We start from the raw sequence: 14,905 nt of genomic DNA on the forward strand, positions 1-14,905 counted from the left end.
GTTTATATCTCTAAGTCAATTAACGTAGACAAATCTCAGTTTGAAGCCATTGGAGAAGCTGATGATCATTAGATATAGTTCCACATGCAGGATTCTGGTGTCAAGCAAACTTTGACATATCAGGAACAATTCCTATGGAACTGTAGGCCTGGGTAGAGTTATAATTTTATTTGAACTGTGAAGGTCTAACATATTTTGAAAAATCATGTCAAAATAGATATCTTTGTGAAGTGTTAAGCAACATTAATGGGCCAGAACATGAACTGAAACATATGTACAGAATCATCTTCTTACCTTAAAAGAATCTCTATAAATTTATTTTACACATTACATATCTGTGATTAAAAAAAGCACTCTTTTTCTGATCCCTGCATGAAGATTGTGCTTCTGCCCACATTAGCACTCCACCAAACCTTTTTTTGTCATAGCTGCCGTAACTTCTCTGTTAAAATATCCGGTAAATATTGAACTGTTTACAGGACCTTTTAGCAGCATTTGATATGCTTAAATACTTTCTCCTTCATTAATCATTTTCTTTGCAATGTGTACAGAACATCACAATCTTAGGGGTTTCTTCTCCCAATTTGCATTAACATGTACAGTTTGACTGTTCATTTATTTCATACCTTATGTTTGTAAGAATTACCAATTCAGGGGGCTTCCCTGGTGGCGCAGTGGTTGAGAATCTGCCTGCTAATGCAGGGGACACGGGTTTGAGCCCTGGTCTGGGAGGATCCCAAATGCCGCGGAGCAACTAGGCCCATGAGCCACAACTACTGAGCCTGCGCATCTGGAGCCTGTGCTCCGCAGCAAGAGAGGCCGCGATAGTAGAGGCCCGTGCACTGTGATGAAGAGTGGCCCCCACTTGCCACAACTAGAGAAAGCCCTCACACAGAAACTAAGACCCAGCACAGCAAAAATAAATAAATCAATAAATAAACTCCTACCCCCAACATCTAAAAAAAAGAAAAAAGAAGAATTACCAATTCATAATAAAATATAGTTAAATATTACAACATTTAGTTAAAATAGAAAGTTAATCAGAGTCAAGGTTGTAGGCTTTATTAGTAATTAGAGCAAAGATAGGTGATCTGACTGGATCAGTAAATAGTCCTTTTTATATTAAAGTCCTCTACTAAAGAATACCATTTAAGCAGCTTAGGTGTTATATCACTTATTCAGTTCTCTCTCTCCTGATGCAGACACATGTTCTTGATACCATTTTCCTCTCCTCCTCTCTCCATCTTGAAAACACGCACCCACACCCCCCCACCCCCCCACCCCCGGCTCCACACACACAGAGCACCTCTCGGTTCTCAACCTGAGTATTTGTCCTAAGGTAAAATCTTGTGCTCTAGCATAGTGCTGGCTGAGTCATCTGATGTTTGCAGACTTCAGTTAGTTCATCTGATATTTCTGTGTTCAGCTAAGTCATTAATGAAGACTCTAAAACAGGATGATTAGTTTAGGAGGGAGCTCAAAGTTTATATATCTCTCAATGATGTGTGATATTTAGAAACTTGATGTAAGAAACAGTAGTCTCCCATGAGTGGAAGTGTTCAGAATTGTTTTAGTTAGAATTCAAGCCTTCTATTACTCATTTCCATAGCCAGCAAATATTAAGAACCTACCGTGATCCTGGCACTGTATACCCCTGGTGCTGGTGATACAATAATGGGACAAAACAAAGTCCCTGTCCTCACAGAGATTATATTCTATTTAAATGTATTTTAGTTCAAAGCCTCCATATGGGCTAATAGAACCTTCCAGATACTTGTGGTGGTGATTTTTCTGTTTTCTTTGAAGACTCAAATAAATCAATTCCCTCCTTTAAGTCAATTTCCTCATCCATAAAACCAGGATAATATGCTTTATTATCTCTACCAAATAAGAATGAAATTAAGTATGATTTGTGAGATTATTTTCACATGCTTTCTGTATTTGTGAAGTCCTGTGGAAACTAGCATGGAATTGTTGAACATAAGACAGAACAATTAAGATGAATATTTTCCATATCTTAATTGTAGAAATTCTATTCAAAGATAGTTTTTTGAATATCTTATTTATTGGTTAAGTGAAAATCTTAACTTTTTGTGCCAATTAAGGCTTACAGACATTTAGAAGATGGACTCTATTTAAGAACTTTTAATCTTCATGAATATGTGACTACTTTTTATGGGAAGAATCATTCCTTCTTAATGAAATTATCCTTCTTGCTATATTTTGGTCCTGTTAATAGGACAAATTCACCAAAAGTAATAAATTTATTTATAAAACTTAGTCTCAGTAGTTGTCTTCCAGATAGCTATGCCATTGAGTTCTTACTTTTTTATTAAATAGCTTTGTAGTGCTAATAAAAAAGTTTTATGTTTACCCAAAGTGAAATAGAAATGTATATGTACATGATGCATTTTGCTTGTTGTTTTATTCTCTTGTTTTAGTCTGAAACTATTCATCATTTAAATGCAAAGACTTCACTTTTCTGCTGCAAAACCGATTTATGTTATTAACTACATGCCTAGCAACAGAATTCAGGGCACTAATTTTCTAAGTTTATGTCAGTATATTGACTCAAAGTGAATATTTAAGTGGTTCTGAGGAAAATATCACATTAGAATAAGAAGGCCTCTATAACAAGCTTTCCTTTGGTAGAGAGTATTAGATGCTTATGATTTAAAACTTGTCATTACAGCTTACATAATGAGATGCCTATGTACATTCAACCACTTTAGTTTATTTAGATTATGCAAGATAAGATGTAGACTGTTTGGAACAAATCAGATGTTTGTCATTTTACCAAATGAAGACTTCTTTTCATTTTCACCTCTTCTATTTTTTATCATTCTTAGAATGAAGTTGGAGATTTTCTTCCCCTGCATTGCTCCCTTTCTCATTTAAATTTAGTTTAATCTTGAGGAATAATTAGTTATAGCCACATACTACAAAACCCTTGGTAACAAGTTATACAGGGAACCTAATTAGGAATTATAGATTTCCCATGATTTTGTTGTTCTTTCTTCATTTCATTTAAATCTATCTTTAGATTATCTTTTACTTTTGGAATAATATCTGGATAATGATAGGCTATTTCATTATTTTATTCATTAGTCATCTACCAATGTAATACTAATTTTAAGTCATTTGTCCTTTTGGATTCTATATCTTTGCAATGATCTTTTGTAATATTCTATTTCCCTTTCATATTTCCCTTTATATATTTATCATAACCACATTTTGAAGAAATAAGTCAAGAAAAAATAGTTGTTTTTTTTTTTTACCACATAGTTATCTCCCTTTTAGCTGATAGCTAGCATCTGTTACAAATAGAGGCAGAAATAAATTTAAGTTACTAATTTTAAAATTAGAGTGCATGTGATTTTTAAAAAGGCAAACAGAAAAAAGGGAAGAGAGGAAAGTGGTTCTACATATGTATTAGTAAGTACTTATTCATTTAGGACTCACAGGTAAAGGTATAAACCAAATTTATTTATTTTTAGCTGTCTCTTTCTTCACTGTTATTAGGATGCTTCCTTCCCTAGTCCCTACTGTCAGGATATTTAATATTGGTTTTTAATGATTTTTTTTTTTCCTTAAACCAGATCAGTCCTGCAGCTGTTCAGGGTCCTAATGGATCTAGGGTGTGATTTTTTTCCCCTCCCTTTTCTGTCTGTAGATAAAGAGGTAAGCATTTTAGTATGAAGTTAATTTCTCTCTTCCTTTGTTAAAATTTTCTTGAGCTATGGCCTTTGAGTAAGTTATCACTGCTATTTAAAAATGTAATTATTTTTCCAACAGCCCTTTCTATGCTGAGAAATAGACTATCTGCTTTTATTTAAAAATTTTAAAGTTTATTTTTTAAATAAGCATTTATATTCCTTTTGAATTCTAAAAATTTTCTGAGGGAAGAAGGTGTAAATTTGAGAGATTCACGTTAGAATTTTGGATGTTTAGGTCAGTTTACCGGCAAATTCAAATTATCTGAATATTCTTGCCTAGGAAGGCTATTTTTTTTTTTTTCGGTACGCAGGCCTCTCACTGTTGTGGCCTCTCACTGTTGTGACCTCTCCCTTTGTGGCCTCTCCCGTTGCGGCTCCAGAGCTCAGGCTCAGCGGCCATGGCTCAGGGGCCCAGCCTCTCCGTGGCATGTGGGATCTTCCCGGACCGGGGCACGAACACGTGTCCCCTGCATCGGCAGGCGGACTCTCAGCCACTGCGCCACCAGGGAAGCCCTAGGAAGCTATTGGATTGCCTTATTTTGTTCTCTGAAAAAAGAACGCAGTCTGACTCCACTGCCCAGTCACCAAAGTGACTGCCCTTTGCTTTAGGAATTAATTTCCTTCTTCTAACTTTCTATGTGTTCTAACTTTCTATGTCCAAAAGGAATCCACCTTTTAGTCTAGTTTATTTAGCTTGCTATAGAAAGAAAAACTCACTCTGTGTAGATGGGGATGGGTTTTTAGAGAACCCTCAGGCATGAATGGATTAAGTACTGTTCATAGCTTTTTACATTTCCTATCACTTCTAATAAAGATTCATTTTAAGTGGAACTGCCCAAGAGATTTATCAGTGGAGAAATAATCTTAGGTGATGTACAACACTAAGCTGTATGTGCAGACTTCTGGCAACTTCAGCCATATACCAAGTTTTTTCCAGGGGGTTAAAGTCATGCCTGTAATTAAGACAAGCACATGTATAACTTACTGTCCAGTTTGAAATGTGTACGTACACCTAGTAATTATAGAAGTTGGATGATGAAATAATCAAACCTGTCATTAGGTCTGCTGTTAAGTTGGTCAATTCTGTCAGCTATTTGCTTTTTTTTTTTTAACATCTTTATTGGAGTATAATTGCTTTACAATTGTGTGTTAGTTTCTGCTTTATAACAAAGTGAATCAGCTATACATATACATATATCCCCATATCTCCTCCCTCTTGCTTCTCCCTCCCAGCCTCCCTATCCCACCCCTCTAGGTGGTCATGAAGCACCGAGCTGATCTCCCTGTGCTATGCAGCCGCTTCCCACTAGCTATATATTTTACATTTGGTAGCGTATATATGTCCATGCCACTCTCTCACTTCGTCCCAGTTTACCCTTACCCCTCCCCGTGTTCTCAAGTCCATTGCCTACATCTGCGTCTTTATTCCTGTCCTGCCCCTGGATTCATCAGAACCATTTCTTTATTTTATTTTTTATTTTTATTTTTTTTAAAATTTTATTTATTTATTTATGGCTGTGTTGGGTCTCCGTTTCTGTGCAAGGGCTTTCTCCAGTTGCGGCAAGTGGGGGCCACTCCTCATTGCGGTGCGCGGGCCTCTCATTATCGCGGCCTCTCCTGTTGCGGAGCACAGGCTCCAGACACGTAGGCTCAGTAATTGTGGCTCACGGGGCCAGCTGCCCCGCGGCATGTGGGATCTTCCCAGACCAGGGCTCGAACCCATGTCCCCCGCATTGGCAGGCAGACTCTCAACCACTGCACCACCAGGGAAGCCCCATTTCTTTATTTTAAATTCTATATATATGTGTTAGCATACGGTATTTGTTTTTCTCTTTCTGACTTACTTCACTCTGTATGACAGACTCTAGGTCCATCCATTTCAATACAAATAACTCAATATCATTTCTTTTTAATGGCTGATTAATATTGCATTGTATATATGTGCCACATCTTCTTTATCCATTCACCTGTTGACAGACACTTAGGTTGCTTCCATGTCCTGGCTATTGTAAATAGAGCTGCAGTGAACATTGTGGTACATGACTCTTTTTGAATTATGGTTTTCTCAGGGTATAGGCCCAGAAATGGGGCTGTAGGGTCTTATGGAAGTACAATTTTTAGCTTTTTGAGGAACCTCCATACTGTTCTCCATAGTGGCTGTATCAATTTACATTCCCACCAACAGCGCAAGAGGGTTCCCTTTATTCCATACCGTCTTCAGAATTAATTGTTTGCAGATTTTTTGAGGATGACCATTCTGACAGGTGTGAGATGATACCTCATTGTAGTTTTGATTTGCATTTCTCTAATGATTAGTGATGTTGAGCATCCTTTCATGTGTTTGTTGGTAATCTGTATATCTTCTTTGGAGAAATGTCTGTTTAGGTCTTCTGGCCATTTTTGGATTTGGTTGATTGTATTTTTTGATATTGAGCTGCATGAGCTGCTTTTAAATTTTGGAGATTAATCCTTTGTCACTTGCTTCATTTTCAAATATTTTCTCCCATTCTGAGGGTTGTCTTTTCGTCTTGTTTATGGTTTCCTTTGTGATGCAAAAGCATTTAAGTTTCATTAGGTACCATTTGTTTATATTTCCCTTTCTCTAGGAGGTGGGTCAAAAAGGATCTTGCTGTGATTTATGTCATGGAGTGTTCTGCGAATGTTTTCCTCTAAGAGTTTTATAGTGTCTGGCCTTACATTTAGGTCTTTAATCCATTTTGAGTTTATTTTTGTGTATGGTGTATGTGATGTTTTGTTAAACATCACAAATGGTGTTTAATCCATTTTGAGTTTATTTTGTGTATGTGTATTTTTGTGTATGAGTGTTCTAATTTCATTCTTTTACATGTAGCTGTCCAGTTTTCCCAGCACCACTTACTGAAGAGGCCGCCGTTTCTCCATTGTATATCCTTGCCTCCTTTATCAAAGATAAGGTGACCATATGTGCGTGGGTTTATCTCTGAACTTTCTGTCCTGTTCCATTGATCTATATGTCTGTTTTTGTGCCAGTACCATACTGTCTTGATTACTGTAGCTTTATAGTATAGTCTGAAGTCAGGGAGTCTGATTCCTCCAGGTCCGTTTTTCTTTCTCAAGATTGCTTTGGCTATTCGGGGTCTTTTGTGTTTCCATACAAATTGTGAAATTTTTTGTTCTGATTCTGTGAAAAATGCCATTGGTAGTTTGATAGGGATTGCACTGAATCTGTAGAATGCTTTGGGTAGTATAGTCTTTTACACAATGTTCATTCTTCCAATCCAAGAACATGGTATATCTCTCCCTCTGTCTGTATCATTTTTAATTTCTTTCATCAGTGTCTTATAGTTTTCTGCTTACAGGTTTTTTTTTATCTACTTAGATAGGTTTATTCCTAGGTATTTTATTATTTTTGTTGCAGTGGTAAATAGGAGTGTTTCCTCAATTTCTCTTTTAGGTTTTTCATCATTAGTGTATAGGAATGCAAGAGATTTCTGTGCATTAATTTTGTATCCTGCCACTTTACCAAATTCATTGATTAGCTGTAGTAGTTTTCTGGTAGCATCTTTAGGATTCTCTATGTATAGTATCATGTCATCTGCAAACAGTGACAGCTCTACTTCTTCTTTCCAATTTGGATTCCTTTTATTTCTTCTTCATCTTTGATTGCTGTGGCTAAAACTTACAAAACTATGTTGAATAATACTGGTGAGAGTGGGCAACCGTGTCTTGTTACTCATCTTAGTGAAAATGGTTTCAGTTTTTCACCATTGAGAATGATGTTGGCTGTGGGTTTGTCTTATATGACCTTTATTATGTTGAGGTAAGTTCCCTCTATGCCTACTTTCTGGAGGGTTTTCATCACAAATGGGTGTTGAATTTTATTAAGAGCTTTTTCTGCATCTACTGAGATGATCATGTAGTTTTTCTCCTTCAGTCTGTTAATATGATTTATCAAATTTATTTGCATATATTGAAGAATCCTTGCATCCCTGGGATAAACCCCACTTGATCATGGTGTATGATACTTTTAATGTGTTGTTAGATTCTCTTTGCTAGTGTTCTGTTGAAAATTTTTGCATCTATGTTCATCAGTGATATTGGCCCCTAGTTTTCTTTTTTTTTGGCATCTTTGTCTGGTTTTCATATCAGGGTGATGGTGGCCTCCTTGAATGAGTTTGGAAGTGTTCCTCTCTCTGCTATATTTTGGAAGAGTTTGAGAAGGATGGGTTTTAGTTCTTCTCTAAGTGCTTGATAGAATTCGCCTGTGAAGTCATCTCGTCCTGGGCATTTGTTTGTTGGAAGATTTTTAATCACAGTTTCAATTTCACTGCTTGTGATTGGTCTGTTTATATTTTCTGTTTCTTCATGGTTCGGTCTCAGAAGGTTGTGCTTTTCTAAGAATTTGTCCATTTCTTCCAGGTTGTCCATTTGGTTGGCACATAGTTGCTTGTAGTAATCTGTCATGATCCTTTGTATTTCTGCAGTGTCAGTTGTTACTTCTCCTTTTTCATTTCTAATTCTATTGATCTGAGTCTTCTCCCTTTTTTTCTTGATGAGTCTGGCTAATGGTTTATCAATTTTGTTTATCTTATCAAAGAACAAGCTTTTAGTTTTAATGATCTTTGCCATCATTTTCTTCATTTCTTTTTCATTTCTTTCTGATCTGATCTTTATGATTTCTTTCCTTCTTCCAACTGTGGGATTTTATTTTTTTCTTCTTTCTCTGCTTGATTTAGATGTAAGGTTAGGTTGTTTATTTGAGATGTTTCTTGTTTCTTGAGGTAGGATTGTATTGCTATAAATTTCCCTCTTAGAACTGCTTTTGCTGCATCCCATAGGTTTGGGGTTGTCGTGTTTTCATTGTCATCTGTTTCTAGGTATTTTTTGATTTCCTGTTTGATTTCTTCCATGATCCCTTGGTTATTCAGTGGTGTATTGTTTAGCCTCCGTGTGTTTGTATTTTTTACAGATTTTTTTCCTGTAAAGTCTCATAGCATTGTAGTCAGAAAAGATACTTGATACAATTTCAATTTTCTTAAGTTTACCAAGGCTTGATTTGCAACTTAACATATTATCTATCCTGGAGAATGTTCCATGAGCACTTGAGAGGAAAGTGTAATCTGCTGTTTTTGGATGGAATGTCCTATAAATATCAATTAAGTCCATCTTGTTTAGTGTGTCATTTAAAGCTTGTATTTCCTTATTTATTTTCATTTTGGATGATCTGTCCATTGGTGTAAGGGGGGTGTTAAAGTCCCCCACTTTCTGTGTTACTGTCGATTTCCCCCTTTATGGCTGTTAGTATTTGCCTTATATATTGAGGTGCTCCTATGGTGGGTGCATAAATATTTACAATTGTTATATCTTCTTCTAGGATTGATTCCTTCATCATTGTGTAGTGTCTTTCTTTGTCTCTTGTAATAGTCTTTATTTTGAAGTCCATTTTGTCTGATATGAGAATTGCTACTTTAGCTTTCTTTTGATTTCCATTTGCATGGAATATGTTTTTCCATCTCCTCACTTTCAGTCTGTATGTGTCCCTAAGTCTGAAGTGGGTCTCTTGTAGACAGCATATATACAGGTCTTGTTTTTGTATCATTTCAGACAGTCTTTGTCTTTTGGTTGGAGCATTTAATCCTTTTACATTTAAGGTAGTTGTTGAAAAGTGTGTTCCTATTACCATTTTCTTAATTGTTTTGTGTTTGTTATTGTAAGTCTTTTCCTCCTCTTGTTTTTCCTGCCTAGAGAAGTTCCTTGAGCATTTGTTGTAGAGCTGGTTTGATGGTGCTGAATTCTCTTAGCTCTTGCTAGTCTGTAAAGGTTTTAATTTCTCCATCAAATTTGAATGAGATCCTTGCTGGGTAAAGTAATCTTGGTTGTAGGTTTTTTCCCTTTCATCACTTTAAATATGTCTTACCACTCCTTTCTGGCTTGCCGGGTTTTGTCTGAAAAATCCGCTGTTAACCTTATGGGGATTCCTTTGTATGTTAATTGTTGTTTTTCCCTTGCTGCTTTTAATATTTTTTCTTGGTATTTAATTTTTGATACTTTGATTAACATGTGTCCTGGCATATTTCTCCTTGGATTTATCCTGTATGGGACTCTTTGTGCTTCCTGGACTTGATTGACTATTTCCTTACCCATATTAGGGACGTTTTCAACTATAATCTCTTCAAATATTTTCTCAGTCCCTTTTTTTTTCTCTTATTCTTCTGAGACCCCTATAATTGGAATGTTGTTGTGCTTAATGTTGTCCAGGAAGTCTCTGAGATTTTTCTAAATTCTTCTGATTCTTTTTTCTATATTCTGCTCTTTAGTAGTTATTTCCACTATTTTATCTTCCAGGTCACTTATCCGTTCTTCTGCCTCAGTTATTCTGTTATTGATTCCTTCTAGAGAATTTTTAATTTCATTTATTGTGTTGTTTATCATTTTTTGTTTGCTCTTTTGTTCTTCTAGGTCCTTGTTAAATGTTTCTTGTATTTTCTCCATTCTATTTCCAAGATTTTGGATCATCTTTACTATCATTAGTCTGAATTCTTTTTCAGGTAGACTGCCTATTTCCTCTTCATTTATTAGGTCTAGTGGGTTTTTACCTTGCTCCTTCATCTGCTGTGTGTTTTTCTGTCTTCTCATTTTGCTTAACTTAGTGTGTTTGGGGTCTACTTTTCACACGCTTCACGTTCGTAGTTCCCGTTGTTTTTGGTGTCTGCCCCCAGTGGCTAAGGTTGTTTCAGTGGGCTTTGTAGTCTTCCTGGTGGAAGGGACTGGTGCCTGTGTTCTGGTGGATGAGACTGGATCTTATCTTTCTGTGGGGCACAACCACGTCCAGTGGTTTGTTTGGGGGTGTCTGTGAACTTATTATGATTTTAGGCAGCCTTTCTGCTAATGGGTGGGTTTGTGTTCCTGTCTTGCTAGTTGTTTGGCATAGGGTGTCCAGCACTGTACCTTGCTGGTCATTGATTGGAGCTGCTTCTTGGTGTTGAGATGGAGATCTCTGGGAGAGCTTTCACCATTTGATATTACATGTGGCCGTGAGGTCTCTGGTGGACCAGTGTCCTGAACTCAGGTCTCCCACCTCAGAGGCTCAGGCCTCACACCTGGCCAGAGCACCAAGACCCTGTCAGCCCCATGGCTTAGAAGAAAAGGGAGAAAAAAAGAAAGAAAGAAAAAATAAATAAAATAAAATAAAATAAAATAATTAAAATAGAAAACAGTTATTATAAATTAAAAAATTAAAAAGTAACCAAAAAAAGAAAGAAAGAAGAGAGCAACCAAACCAAAAACAGAGCCACGAGTGATAACAAGTGCTAAAAACTATATAAAAAATAAATAATAAAGACAGTCAGAACCCCAAGACAAATGGCAAATATAAAGCTATGCAGACAAAATCACACAAAGAAGCATACAGACACACACTCACAAAAAGAGAAAAAGGAAAAAAATATATATTAAAAAAATAAAAGGAAGAGAGCAACCAAATCAATAAACAAGTCTACCAATGATAATAAACTCTAAATACTAAACTAGGATAAACATAAAACCAGAAACAAATGGGATGCAGAAAGCAAATCCCATGTCTACTGTTGCTCCCAAAGTCCACCATCTCAATTTTTGGATGATTCGTTGTCTATTCAGGTGTTCCACAGATGCAGGGTACATCAAGTTGACTGTAGAGATTTTACCTGCTGCTCCTGAGGCTGCTGGGAGAAGTTTCCCTTTCTCTTCTTTGTTCACCCAGCTCCTGGGGTTCAGCTTGGGATTTGCCCCTGCCTCTGCGTGTAGGTCACCTGAGGGTGTCTTTTGGGAAGTCTGAGGTCTACTGCCAGCATTCAGTAGCATTCCGTAGGAGTTGTTCCACATGTGAATGTGGTTTTGATGTATTTGTAGGGAAGAAGGTGATCTCCACGTCTTACTCCTTCGTCATCTTGAAGGTGCCCCTCCAGCTATTTGCTTTTAGAAAATAGGAACTAAACTCAAAATATTCCAACTCTTCCATCTCATTATTGTTTATTATAATTTTTTATATTTTCATATGACTTAAACACCTATATGTAAAACAATTCACTGTTATATAGTATAGAAAAAACTCAGTAAAACAAAACATGCATACATGTGTTGAAAGGTAAACAGAGGCATATTAAAATTTCTATGAATTTATTTGAGCTATTGAAGCCACATTCTTTCTTGGATGGGTCTCATATCCAGTCACACCTCAGATTGGGACTTGAACCCATGATCCCTGACTTAGGAGGAGACTCAAACCCACTGTCTTTTAAGTGAAACTGCTCACCTGGTATCAGTACTTACTGAAGCTCAGGTTCTTTTGTCTTGTCACAGAAAGAATTCAGGGTGAGGCAAAATGATAGGTAAAGAGTGAGTTTATTAGCATAGGAAGCTTGTGAGAGGTACAAGTGGGCAGGCAAGGGAGCACAGCCCTGACAGCAAAGAGGGCTACATTTTTATAATCAAAGAAAAAGTGGGAGGGGGGAAGACCACCTTCTTCATCATTCTTGGGTAGATGTCAAGGCTTACATCATTAGTTCCTCCTTTGACCCTATGTGGTTTAGCCGGGACTGTCTTGGCGTTATTGAAATCATATGTATTTTAGCAGAAAGATGGTAACATATACTAAAAAATGGTTATGCATCTCAGGTTTTGGTATAATGTCCCCTTTCATCTAGTTTCTTTCCCCTTTCCCCTATATTCCATCTTGGCTACATGCAGAAATGCTCTTCTTCAAGTACCATTAACTCCCTGGCTTCATGTAACAATATTCAGACCCCATATCTATTGTCTTGTGTTTTAACTATCAGGACTTGTGGCTTGAGTGTGCCTGGAACTTGAATGCACCTGGTCTTCCTTCAAGATACAGTAGGTTGGGGCTTCCCTGGTGGCACAGTGGTTGAGAGTCCGCCTGCCGATGCAGGGGACACGGGTTCGTGCTCCGGTCCTGGAAGATCCCACATGCCGTGGAGCGGCTGGGCCCGCGAGCCATGGCCGCTGAGCCTGCGCGTCTGGAGCCTGTGCTCCACGATGGGAGAGGCCACAACAGTGAGAGGCCCGCGTACCACAAAAAAAAAAAAAAAAAGATACAGTAGGTTATTGGATTCTTTTCTTGAGTGGTCATTAGCTTACAACAGTTTCCCAAACTGCCTTAAAATTTCCTTTCTGTCTTTAATCCCCTAGTGGGAGTTTTAAACTAATTATTCTACTCTATCCCTATCACTAACATTGATTTGAATCAGGCAGCATCAAACCAAAAGTGGTTAGGGTCACTCTGCCAACAGGAGCTAGGGGAAAGGTGTTTTTTATACAGCAGACATAGAAGCAAAGCACGGAAATTATTTAAGTGGGTACCTCATTTAAGTGGGAAAGGCTAGATGGCTGTTTGTGATTGGTTGTTCTTAGGTTTTTATTTCCTAACTTTGGAACATTTATAGGAATTTATCATAGCTCAGGTTTGGATTTGCTTACACAAGCTGCCAAGGCATTAGAGCCACCTCAGTCTAATAGCCTCCTTGTTTAATTACTTTAATACATGCTTCTGCAGGGTAGAATATCTTGTGAACTGTATCTGCTTTTGTGGCTGGTTAAGTAGAACAGAGAACTTCTTCTATCTATTAGTTATTTTATGAGTCTGTTTCTTTGGATCAAGGAGAGGATTACATGTGATGAATAGAAAAGCACTGTCTCTTGCAGTGTCTTGCTCAATGAAAGCTTTTGATTAAGCAAGAATCAGTTGTCTTCCAAAGGGTTGGCAGGAAGAATGTGTAATGAACCATATAGCTGTTTGTTCTAAGAATGTACATGTTGGATAATGGTATGGTAAAGTCACTGTGGCCACAGGAGGAAACAAGAATTACACTTGGAAAGGAGAAGTCTATTATACGCACAGGTTCCAGGAAGGAGGTCATCAAGGCTATGCAGGGCCACAGGGGAAGCAATCGGTTTTGGTCAAGTGACAGAAGACAGGAGTGAGGGGAAAGTCTGAGTCAGAGCCCTTATTGGGGTTTCTGTGGGAAACGCAAGGCAGGGCCCAGTAAACAGCTTAGGATTGGCTAGTTTGAATAATTCCTTCAGACTTTGGGCTATAGGGTTGGTCTCTAGCTGCCTGGTACCTGCGCCGGGGTTTAAGACAGAAGAAATACTGGCTTGGTGTGTGAGAGTTAGGTAAGGAAGTAGTTGGGCCTATAGACTCCAGTTTGGTTGATTTGCCTATGAAAGATATGTTCTAGGCCCAGAGGCTTTTGGGATCTCTAAGAATTAACTAGCCCTGGGAGAGACAATCTGCCCTAGGCCAACAAGTCACCAGTAAAACATCATGAAATACAGAAAATGGAGTTAGAAGGCCTGGTTCTAGTCCTTGGCCCATGCAGTTCCTGGGTATTGAATTCCTTATCAGTAATGTGAAAATGAAAATATCTGTCTCACTTTATTGGACTGATGAGGACCAAATAAGTTAATATTTGTGAAAAAGCTTTGATGGTATAAGTTCAGGATACAAATAGTTGCCCTCAGGAATCATTATCTCCAAGGTGCCCTTGAAGTTTATAAAAGAAAGAACCCTTTGGTGTACAACTGATTCTTATTTAACCAAACCATGTACATCTAAATATTTCACAACTGGAGAATAAGTATGTGTTTGTTTTTGTTTTAAATAGGGGCGAAAACTTTTACCCACTAAATATATGTAGTACAGGACTGTGCTGCCAAAAATTATATGCATATAGATTAGTGTTATACATTATTTTTCTATACACTCTTCTTCCTCTGCCTTATTGAATCTTGTAATTCTTTAAGGTTAAAGTTCAGTCTCTCCATCTTGGCCAAAACTGCCAAACCACCCTCATTCACAAGTGTTGCTATCCGTTGGACACTTACTCTATTTACTATATATACTGTTTATTTGTTTCTTATATTCAGTTCTGTGCTATCAATTATGTTTTCATAATTTATTACCTTAAAATATTATAATAAGTCCAGTAAGAGCAAGCAATTCTTGTATCTAATTTCTTCATTCCTTGTATGGAATTTAATATGTACTGTAAACTCACTAAATATTGTTTATTGCTTATTAACACATGATCTGTAGGATCAGTGGAGAACTTTAGGAGGCAAAAGAGTTTGGAGGCAAATGTTTACATTAACCACCCAATAATGAAGCAGAACATAAAAGTTTTTTTATAATATCTAACTCTCTTTGATAT

General features: G+C 37.3%; 1 protein-coding gene across 2 annotated transcripts in view; it reads left to right on the top strand.

Annotated features, from left to right (window-relative positions):
• EPHA6 (EPH receptor A6) overlaps positions 1-14,905 on the top strand; it is an 856,224-nt gene that overhangs the window by 112,898 nt on the left and 728,421 nt on the right. The window lies entirely within an intron of this gene.

The sequence above is a fragment of the Mesoplodon densirostris genome, chromosome 5 (assembly GCF_025265405.1).
Source record: "Mesoplodon densirostris isolate mMesDen1 chromosome 5, mMesDen1 primary haplotype, whole genome shotgun sequence".
In the NCBI taxonomy this organism is placed as follows: domain Eukaryota; kingdom Metazoa; phylum Chordata; class Mammalia; order Artiodactyla; family Ziphiidae; genus Mesoplodon; species Mesoplodon densirostris.